The sequence below is a fragment of the Capsicum annuum genome, chromosome 4, assembly GCF_002878395.1.
Source record: "Capsicum annuum cultivar UCD-10X-F1 chromosome 4, UCD10Xv1.1, whole genome shotgun sequence".
In the NCBI taxonomy this organism is placed as follows: Eukaryota; Viridiplantae; Streptophyta; class Magnoliopsida; order Solanales; family Solanaceae; genus Capsicum; species Capsicum annuum.
Window position 1 is genome coordinate 194,855,230 of NC_061114.1, and position 10,860 is coordinate 194,866,089.

General features: G+C 33.5%; 2 pseudogenes; both read left to right on the plus strand.

The window, feature by feature from the left end:
• The first annotated feature begins 442 nt into the window (after positions 1-442).
• LOC107856021 lies at positions 443-1,615 on the plus strand (annotated as a pseudogene).
• Positions 1,616-3,964: 2,349 nt separating this feature from the next.
• Positions 3,965-5,517, plus strand: LOC107856020 (annotated as a pseudogene).
• The last annotated feature ends 5,343 nt before the right edge of the window (positions 5,518-10,860 follow it).

Sequence of the window (10,860 nt, forward strand, 5' to 3'; positions counted from 1 at the left end):
AATTATCTACAATCTCCTTAGTAAGCGAATTTAGGATCTATAATGTGACCATGTCACTGCACCTTTTCCAATGTCACGATTAGGGAGAATCTGCAGCAGGTTTCACACAGTCACCATTGATAAAACCTAATTTGTTCTTCACTAAAAAGATCGCATAGTGCTTCTCCGCCATGAAGGATGTCCCATTCCATCAAATTGAGCAGGCATAAGGGTTAACCCTTGGCTATTAGAGGGATGCACGTACAGTGGATCACTCGCATCGACACTCATGGTTGAAGCAGAAGAACTCGAAGCATTAGCTATTGAAGTAGAGGAATTTGAGGTAGTTGTCATTGTAGAAAACAACGGAGGACTAGAAAACCAGATTATCAAGAATTGAGAGACAATAAAGGATTACAAACAAATCGAAGATTTCAAATTGAGAAAACTCCAGCTAAATAAAATGAAGAAAGGGCAACCTTTCTATGATACCATATCAAAAGAAATCCATGGTGGATCATCCTGCAAGATTGGGAGCAGTCAAGCAACAATGGTGGAAGTTGTGTATTGGAAAAATTACATAAAGAGGAAAACAAAAATTGCTTTCACTGAAATGAATTGCTCAACTCAAAAATGTCTGCAAGGTGTATATACTTGGTAGCATCACGACAGCTGGCTACAACCAGATTCTAACAAACTTAAAATAAACTAAACAAAAGCTACCCGACTATACTAACACTGAACTAACTAACCTGCATTAATGAATCTATAGTAAACTATGGCTAAACTAAGTAATTTCAATAAATGGTCAGACAACTGGTAAGAAGCAGATTGACTGCCAGCATGTGCTATTTCTCAACTGTTCTAGTCAGACGCTCTAATTTCTGTTTGTTGTTTTACAACTAGGCATTGTGCTTGGTCCCGACGATGGTGTGATCCCCATCTATGAGGGACATGTATTTCCCCATGCTATCTCACGGATAGTTCTTGGTGGTCATGATCTTACCAAGTACCTCATGAATTTAATCGTGGAGGGTCGATAGTCATTTATAAATATTGCAATAAATATATGATTCATCATATGAAAGTGAAAATAATCATCAGTTGAAAAGTGCTTTGTGCTTTCTGATGGACAAGTCATTAATCTTGATGTTGAAAGGTTCTGCTGCCCTGAAGTCCTCTTCCAGCCATCATCGGTTGGAATGGAAGTGACGGGAATTAATGAAAAATCCTACAACTCAATCATGAGATGCGATGTTGATATTAGGAAAAATTTATTTGCAAACATTGTGGTTAGTGGTGGCTCAACTATGTTTCTAGGCATAACAGGACGTATGGGCAAGGAAATCAGTGCTATTTCTCCAATCAGCATGAAGATCAAGGTGATTAAACCACCTGAGAGGGAGTACAACACCTGGATAGGAGGATCAGTTTTCGCTTCTCTCAGTACTTTCCAAAAAGTTAGTTTCTTTTACTCTATTTCACCTAAGTTAGTTTCTTTTGCTCTATTTCACTGATGGGTAATTCAATTACTATGTTGCATTGCCTACTTCTACTAATTGGATTGCAGATGTGGATAGAGAAGGACTAGTATGATGAATCGGGTCCAGCAATTGTCCATAGGATGTGCTTCTAAGAGTGGTTTGATAACTTAAAGGGATCCCCCAGTTAAATCATCTCTCTTCAAATTCCATCAATGAATGCTACTTCTACTAGAGAGGTTCGTAAAGTATCTCGAGAATTTTTATTCCAAGTGATTAGCTATTCCATTTTGTTTACTATTTGTTTCTAATAATCCAATTATTAGAGCAAATAGTTACAAAATGTGCAAGCTCTTTCCAGTTTTCCTCAAGAATCATTTAGGGTACATTTGTTTATGTCAATACTAGGGAGGACTCTGTTAGAGCCTGAGTTATAGACTATTGATAAGCGGATTCAAAATTTCAGAAGGATATAGAACAAAAAGATAGAGAGGCGAAAGATTGAGGAAAGAGAAAAAAGAAAATCATCAATGTTTAATGTTTATATATCTGGTTTGAATAACTTTTAATGCCCAACATTATATTTGGTAACATAATCTTTCATTAAAGTCCCACACGTGATTTTAGCAATAATAAAATATATTCTCCTTATTTAGTAATATCTCCTTATTTAACTATTTTTATATGTATTTACACCCTAAAAAAAGGTGTCAAATTCATTTTGTTAATAGTAAAACTCGCAATACAATTGCTACCGAAGGTAATTATGAAATTAATTCTATCTGTCTATTAGTTAGGGCCCTATTAGGGTGTACAGACCAAACCGTCAACTCAAATCGAATCGAGAACCAAATCAAACCGAGAAAAAAAACCGACTTATAGTTTGATTTGATTGGTTTGGCGTTAGAAAAAAAAATCGACCATTCTTGATTTGGTTTGGTGTTGACAAAAAAAAAGTCAAACCGGACCCAAATCAAACCGACATAATATATATATGTATATATATAATATTCAAACATTTTTATACATAAAATATTAATTATAATCTACTTTTTAAATACTTTTTCAACTAGTTTTAGTAATTTTCAATAATTTGAAAGTAGATTTAGATATATATTTAGATTTGGGTTTTTAAATTGTAATATTTGTCTATTAATTGCTAATTAAATGATCCAAATCCCAATATAAACTTAAAACCTAAACTTTTCATTCTTCATCTTACTTTTTAGTTTCAAGAGAGGGTTTCCGTGCCTCATTTTTTCATAATTGTGGTTTTTCATTAGCACATGAGTGAAAACATATTTGGTCTAATCTTCGATTACAATATAATTGTAAAAACTAAAGATTATTCAAAAAAATTAAAAAAACGGAAAAATCAGAGAACCGACTAAAACCTAAACCGAAAAAATCAATTTTATGTTGGTTTGATTTGATTTATAGTTTTAATAAACCGACGTGATTGATTTAATTTTTTTTAATAAAAAACGAACCAACCAGACCTACGTAGAATGTTTGCTATTTGAGAAATTTTCACCTTTATATCTTAATCAGAACAACTAGGTTATGATTTGCTTTCAGTTATGTCCTATCACCTCTTCTCAATTTGAGATAATTAAACGTCAGTTTTTAAAACCAATGTTAGTAAGATTATTGAATTGGTTTCTTTAATTTAATAATCTGTTGGGCTCAGTAAAATATACCTTTTGTTGGCATTGCTCAAGGAAGAAATGTCCCTTTTTTCACCCAAATACAAAAAGCAGGAAGCATTTTACAAAGATTTAATAGAACATTAAAGAGAAAGAATTGGTCAAAGAAACATCATTTTTATTTGCATTTACAGTTACACTCTCAATATTGACTACTGAACCAGCACCGGTTTCGTCTCCGTAAAGGTAAGTTTTCTGTGTTAATTTGAATGTGACACTTGGGTCTGATAATTTCATGTGATTAACAAATTTGTTAAACCGCTTTTTATGTAAGGAATTTTTGTATTTACTAGATAAATTAAAACTGAAACTTTGTAGAATGACATTAGTAGATTTTTTCTTATGCAAAGAAAAATGATATCTAACTGGTTATTTTGGACTCATGATTTATTGAATGCTGTCTCAAAGATTGTAGAATTTATGTTTTGGTCTTTTAACATGAGTGAGATATCTACAAATTGCTTGAATGAACTCCCACTGCACCAAGTGACCTTTGTTATTCTTTAATTCCCTTTGTGGGTTTTTGCCTGAAAATGATCATCTAGAAACCTTCAATATTTATGCGCCACATCAATGTCGGGTGTCCATGATACAGAATGGAGACAAGTTAGAGTATTTAGTTGTTAGTTGAGGCCAAATTGAGTTGTCTAGATGTGCAAATTTGAAGTGCTTACTTGCAAGCTAAAGCCAAGTTTAAGTGTTTGCTTATGTATTATGCCTTTTCACTTTGACTGCGTATTTGTACCTGTTATGTCTCACAAATTATACTTGCAGAATAAATATTGATTTGCTTACAAGATGGCTGATGGGATGGATATTCTTCAAACAATTGTTACTGACTCCTGAACTGGAATGACGAAGGTTAATTATAGATTAACTGGTAGCAATTTAAGCTCCATGCTTGGTTTTAATAGTATATACTGCTCCCTAGTAACTCTATCCTTTGTTTCATTAGGCTGGATTTGCTGGAGATGATTCTCCACGGTCTGTTTTCCCAAGTATAGTTGGTCACCCTCGTCACAGTTTCGTCAGGGTTGAAATGGGACAAAAAGATGCTTATATTGGTGATGAAGCTCAGCATAAAAGAGGAATTTTGATTCTGAAATATCCAATTGAACAAGGCATAGTAAGCAACTGGGATGATATGGAGAAACTCTGGCATCACACTTTTTACAATGAACTTCATGTTGCTTCCGAGGAGCATCCCATTCTATTGACCGAGGCACCACTCAACCCCAAGACAAATAGAGAGATAACGACTCAAATCATGTTTGAGGCATTCAATATTCCAGCCATGTATATGTCGCAAGCCAGGCTGTTCTCTCTCTTTTGGCTAATGGTCGTACAACTGGTAAATAGCAGATCGGAATGCCAACATATGCTGGTCCTCTAATGTTTTAGGAGTCGCACTAATTTCATTTGTTGTTTTTCAACAAGGTATGGTACTTGATTCCGGTCATGCTGTGACCCGCACTGTCCCCATCTATGAGGTACATGAACTTCCCCATGCTATCTCACGGTTAGATCTTGGTGGTCGTGATCTTACACAGTATCTCATGGGGTTTCTCATGGAGGGTTTTTCTGAATTTCATGAGATAGCTATATTTCGTCATATTAAGGAGACGATCTTTTATGTTGCACTGGATTTTGAACAGGAGATGGAGAAAGCAAAAAATAAATCATCAGTTGAGAAGGGCTTTGAGCTTCCGGATGGACAAGTCATTAATATTGCTGCTGAGAGATTCCGTTGCCCTGAACTCCTCTTTCAAGCGTCATTGCTTGGAGTGGAAGCAAATGGAATTCATGAAAAAACCTACAACTCAATCATGGGATGCGATGTTGATATTAGAAAAGATTTATCTGCAAACATTGTGCTTAGCGGTGGCTCCACTATGTTTCCTGGCATAGCAGAACGTATGAACAAGGAAATCACTGCTCTTGCTCCAAGTCATACGAAGATCAAGGTGATTGCACCACCTGAGAGGAAAAACAACACCTGGATAGGAGGATCAATTCTCGCTTCCCTCAGTACTTTCCAGAAAGTTAGTGCTCTCTTTGCTTTATTTAACCAATTAGTCATTCAATTAACTGCATCTCATTCCCAAATAAATAAGTTGTTCTCAGTGTGAATGTCTTCTTGGTTACTTCTTTACGCTAATAAAGGGACCAGCACTAACTTCTACTTAAATAGCAGATGTGGATAGCGAAAGCCGAGTATGATGAAATCAGGTCCAGCAATTGTCCACAGGAAGTGCTTCTAAGAGTAGTTTGATAACTTAAATTGTCTCTTTTCAAATTCTGTCAAATGAATGCTACTTCGATTGGAGATTCGTTAAAAAATATTTGGAGAACTTTTATTCTAAGTGACTTAGCAAGAAAGCTATAAAGATCGGTTATCTCTGGGTGAGTTATGTGTATCTTGGCTTTATTTAAAAAAAATGCGAGAGTTATATATATGTTCTAGGTTTTGGATTTTATCTTGCTATCTTTGGTGATATTATAAAACACCTATATTACACAATTTGAAGGCGTATATTCTTGTTCGTACTTATTTCTGTTGTGAATTAATCTGCAAACCAATTGTAGGCGACAGGGACAAAAGCATCTATGTGTTTTAAAATTCTATGTACTTACAAAAGATTTGGCTTGGCAAGATAAAAGGAAATAGTCCAAGAGTAACAATGATTGGATTGGAAAGGAAATGATATAAAATCTGAACTTGGAGAATAATCATTGCCAAAAGCTTGGGCAACCATAGGAGGCTAAGATCTGGAACAACAGCATACATACAGACTCATTGGGTAGATACTCTTTTGGAGTTGCACGTTCTTGTGCTAACATCATCGAGATTCATTTGCGAAACTATGTGTTTCATATATCACACCCTTATTTATTACGTTTGTGATCGTTTAAAATATTAATGTCTCTTCAATAATTATGATCTCGCTTTAATTATTACTTAATATTTATTACTTACTCAGTTCCAAATTTCCTAATTTGATTTCTCATCTTACTTGTCTTTTTTCATGAGAATTTTTTTTTTTCATTTTTACCCTTTGCAATAATTATTTTTTCTTCAAATTAAAATGTAAATATTATTTAATAAGGATACTATGGTAAACTAGACATGATATTAATTATTTTTCTTAATCAATGTGTCATTTCAATTTGGGACGAATAATTTGGGACGGAGGAAGTATCTTCCAGTATCATCAATCTATATATAATAAGGAAGGCAAAAAGTGCCACGTGTTAGCACCATAAAAAACAATATTAAAAATTTAAGATTAAAAATTAAAATCATCAATCTATATCTAATAAGGGAGGCAAAAACTGTCACATGTCAGCACCATAAATAAACAATATTAAGAATTTAAGATTAAAAATTAAAATTACTTTTTAAAATAACACAAATTAGATAACTTCTTTAAAAACTGTCAACAAAAAGTTTAAACATATTCCCATTGTCTTTCCAATTTCACTTTGCATGATCAATCCTACCATTTTAATTCAAAAACTCTATAATTTTTCTCTCGGCTCTATGATTTCATCTGATCATTATTTAGATCGATCTCAGAGCAAAACAATAGATTCTTGGAGAAACAATTAAATTTTCAGCATTTGTAAGTATTGATTTGTATATTTTAGTTTGGTGTAAGTATTTATTTGTATATTTTAGTTTGGTTTGATAAAAAGAATTTCATGTCTATCTATGAAGTTCTTCTTCTTCTTTTACTTACAGATTTTTCTTCCATTTACTCTCATCATTTTAAATAAGAAGTATTGCGCTGATTGGTGGCATTGAACTTGGTTTGATATAGCAGGATGTTGGAGAAGAAATTGGAGAAAATGTTGGACGAAAAATGTCCACAGAATCATTGTTTAGATCAAACTCAAAGCAAAACAATGGATTCTTCGAGAAACAAATAATTTTTCTGAATTTGTCAGTATTTATTTGTATATTTAATTTTGCTTTGATAAAAAAAAAAATTCATCTCTATTTATGGAGTTCTTTTTCTTCTTTTATTTACAGATTTTTCTTCCATTTACTCTCATTATTTTAAACAAGAAGTATTGGGCTGATTGGTGGAATTGAACTCGCTTTGATATAGCGAAATGTTGGAGAAGAAATTGAAGAAAATTTTGGCCAAAAAATGTCCAGAGAATCTTTGTTTAGATCGATCTCAATGCAAAAACAATGGATTCTTGGAGAAACAAATAAAATTTTTGCATTTGTGAGTATTTGTTTGTATATTTTAGTTTGGTTTGATAAAAAAGAAATCTCATCTCTATCTAAGGAGTTCTTTTTCTTCTTTTACTTACAGATTTTTCTTTCATTTTCTCTCATCATTTTAAACAAGAAGTATTGGGCTGATTGGTGGCATTGAACTCGCTTCGATATAGCGGAATGTTGGAGAAGAAATTGGAGAAAATATTGACCAAAAAATGTCCAGAGAATCTTTGTTTAGATTGATCTCAATGCAAAAATAATGGATTCTTGGAGAAACAAATAAGTTTTTTTTCATTTGTGAGTATTTGTTTGTATATTCGTGCTACTGTTTTTTATTTTATCCAATAGATTATTCATCTGTTGCAACATATTAACCATCTGATGCAACATATTTGTCAGATGATGCAACAAATCAACCATTTGATGCACCAAAGGAACCATCAGATTACAATTCTGATGCAAAAGATTATTCATCTGATGCAACAGATTTGTCATATGATGCAACAATTTAAATATCTGATGCAATAAATTAATCACATGTTGCAACAAATTAAGCATCAAATAAAAAATCTGATGCAACTAATTAACCATCTGATGCAACAGAAGAACTATCAGATTAATGATCTGATGCAACAGATAAACCTCTTGTTGAATAAAATCCTATCAACTCTTCTAACAGGACATGTTCAAGACATGATTTTTCCAACTGATCATTCATCTGCCGCAATAGATGATCTAATGTTGGAAGAAATCTAAATAATATTGACCGTTGATAACTGTTTCAACATATCACTCATGTGTTGCAACAGATGTGCGACCTGTAGCACTGACCATTCATCTTTCTCAACAGATGTGTGATATATTTTGTATTGTCGTAACAGATTACTTAGCCATTGCTACAGGTTATTTAACTGTTCCAATAGATCACTCATATGTTGCAACAGATGATATTGCAACAGATGTGTGATCTGCTGTACATACCATTCATTTTTCTTAACGAATGAGTGATATGTTTTGTATTGTTGCAATAGATTACTCATCCATTGCAATAGGTTATTTAACTGTTCTAACAGATCACTCATGTTGCAATAATGTGTGATCTGTTGCACAGACCATTCATCAATTTTAAAAGATGAGTGATATGTTTTGTATAGTTGCAATAAATTGCTCATCTGCTGCAATAGGTTTATTATATGCTGCAACAGATATACTGCCTGGTGCAATAGATAAGTGATTTGTTGAAATTGTTATTTTACTGTTTTGCTTGTTAAATTTACTGTTACCCTTTTTTAACGATGCATTAATCAACTATAATATATTTTTTATGTTTCTATTAAATTTAGATAATATGGCTCACAAAACTACAGAAGCCGAATCAAGTTCAAGTAAAGGAACAAGTGAAGCAGCTAGGCTACATCCACCACTCTATGAGCTTGCTTTACAAGCATTATCTCAATCAGGAGCAGAATATGATGAACACGGGGAGGAGGAATGTTTCAAAATAGACGATCCAAATGCTAATAGCCCTTCCGCCGAAGAGTTAGTTAAAACCTTCATCATTGATCGTTATCCTGTGAGAATGCAGTGCGATAGTGCCACAGATTTAACGGGTGATTTCATGGTTAAGTCAGCCATGGGAAAATCTTTTGACGCATTCAGAAAAATACTTCGAGAACAAAAATTGGATGCTTATTTTAGGGATAGCTTTTTGGGAAATATCTTAATTTATCGGAGGACAACAATGCTCATTTCCAAATGAAAATGGTATGTGAACTTATCAAGCGTAGGTTTATGTATGAAAACAAAGATAAGATGAATGAGGTGTGGATAAATTACTGTGGCATGTCTGTTTGTTTTGGTTGGAAGGAGTTTGTCATAGTTACTGGAATAAAATGTTATCCTCCTTCTCAAGTTATACCTATTCTAACTCAAAAAAAAGTACCCCGCACATCCAAAAAAAAAAGCAAAGGCAAGTCGTGTGATTGTGATGACCTAGTGTCCATTGTTGGTTAGAGCTTCAAAAACAAAAATTTGATTGAAGAATTAAAAGGTAAAGAACTTTCAAAGAAGCACAAACAGTCATTGTGCTTGGTTTGGTTTGTACATTATATTCTTTGGGCGAGAGACGTTAACAACAACATAAGCGTTGGTTTATTAAAGCTCTCCAAGGATCTTGAGGCATTTAACAGCTATCCTTGAGGTTATGAAAGCTTTAAAATAATTTTCCAATATTTGTTGACTCCGCTAGCGTCAAAGACAGCCAACTTATGTGGCTTTCCATGGGATTTCATGGTAAATGTTTTGTTTTTTTTATTATGATATCATTCATTTTTTGTACTCAATGATGGTTTTGATTTATTGGCGTTATTTTATAGGCTTGGGTGTTTGAAACCATTTCTCATTTGAGAAAACAAGTGAAATACCAGGAAGAAGTTTCATGTCCAAGAATCTTGAGATGGTTGTCGGTCAAAACTGATAAAAATATAAAATTTTTTGATCTCTTCAACCCCCGAAAGGATGCAGTAAATATAATTATAATTAAGTTTTTATTTTAATTACTGATTTTTCTAATGATCTAATCATTATTCTAATATATGTAATGATTTATGTTAGATTGTGCATCCGTCGCTAGTTCCGACCAATTGAGCATTGAAGATGCCATTTTTTCTTACTTTAGAATCTGTGCAAATTTTTTTGGACCTAAGGTCATCGACAGAATAAAAATAGAATTATTTGGAGCAACGGTCATTCCAAGAAAAATAATTTTGGAGGATGGGCTTGTTGTTGTTGATGGTCTTAGTGGTGATAGAGCTGTTAGTGGTGGTAGTGGTGCTGCTATTGGTGAATGTAAATGTCAAAAGTGAAGGGCGAAACATGATGTAGTGATTAATGCTATTAATGCATTAACTTCTTCTGTAAAGGAATTGACATCTAAGAGGGGTGTCGTTCCATCAAAGAGGATTTTATTTCCATCCACTCCATTAGAGATTGAGGCTAAGAGGAGAAGAAAAGTTATTTCCAAGGCATTATCAAGCACCCAAAAGAGCGAAATTACAACTCCTCTGTCCATGTGTTGAACATCAATGAAAAATGTCCAAATGAGAGCAGCACGAGCTAAACAAGGTGAATATATGTCTTCCAACTAACTAATAAACAAACACATTTCTGTTTCAAAGGATGACACATTTACTGACAATTATCAAACAGATATACACATCTGTTGCAATAGTTGACTAACTTGTTGCACCAGATAAAGTACCTGTTGCGACATATGTCTCCTCTATTTTATAAAATCAAACACCTCTTCGTACAGGTTTTATTTGTACCAACAGATGACCTATCTGTTGTAATAGATGAGTCATATATTGCAACAGATGGTTCACCCATTGGAAATTATCATACAGGTCTTCCTCATGTAGAAATTTAACCCAACAGTTGATTCATTATTACAACAAAAATATAA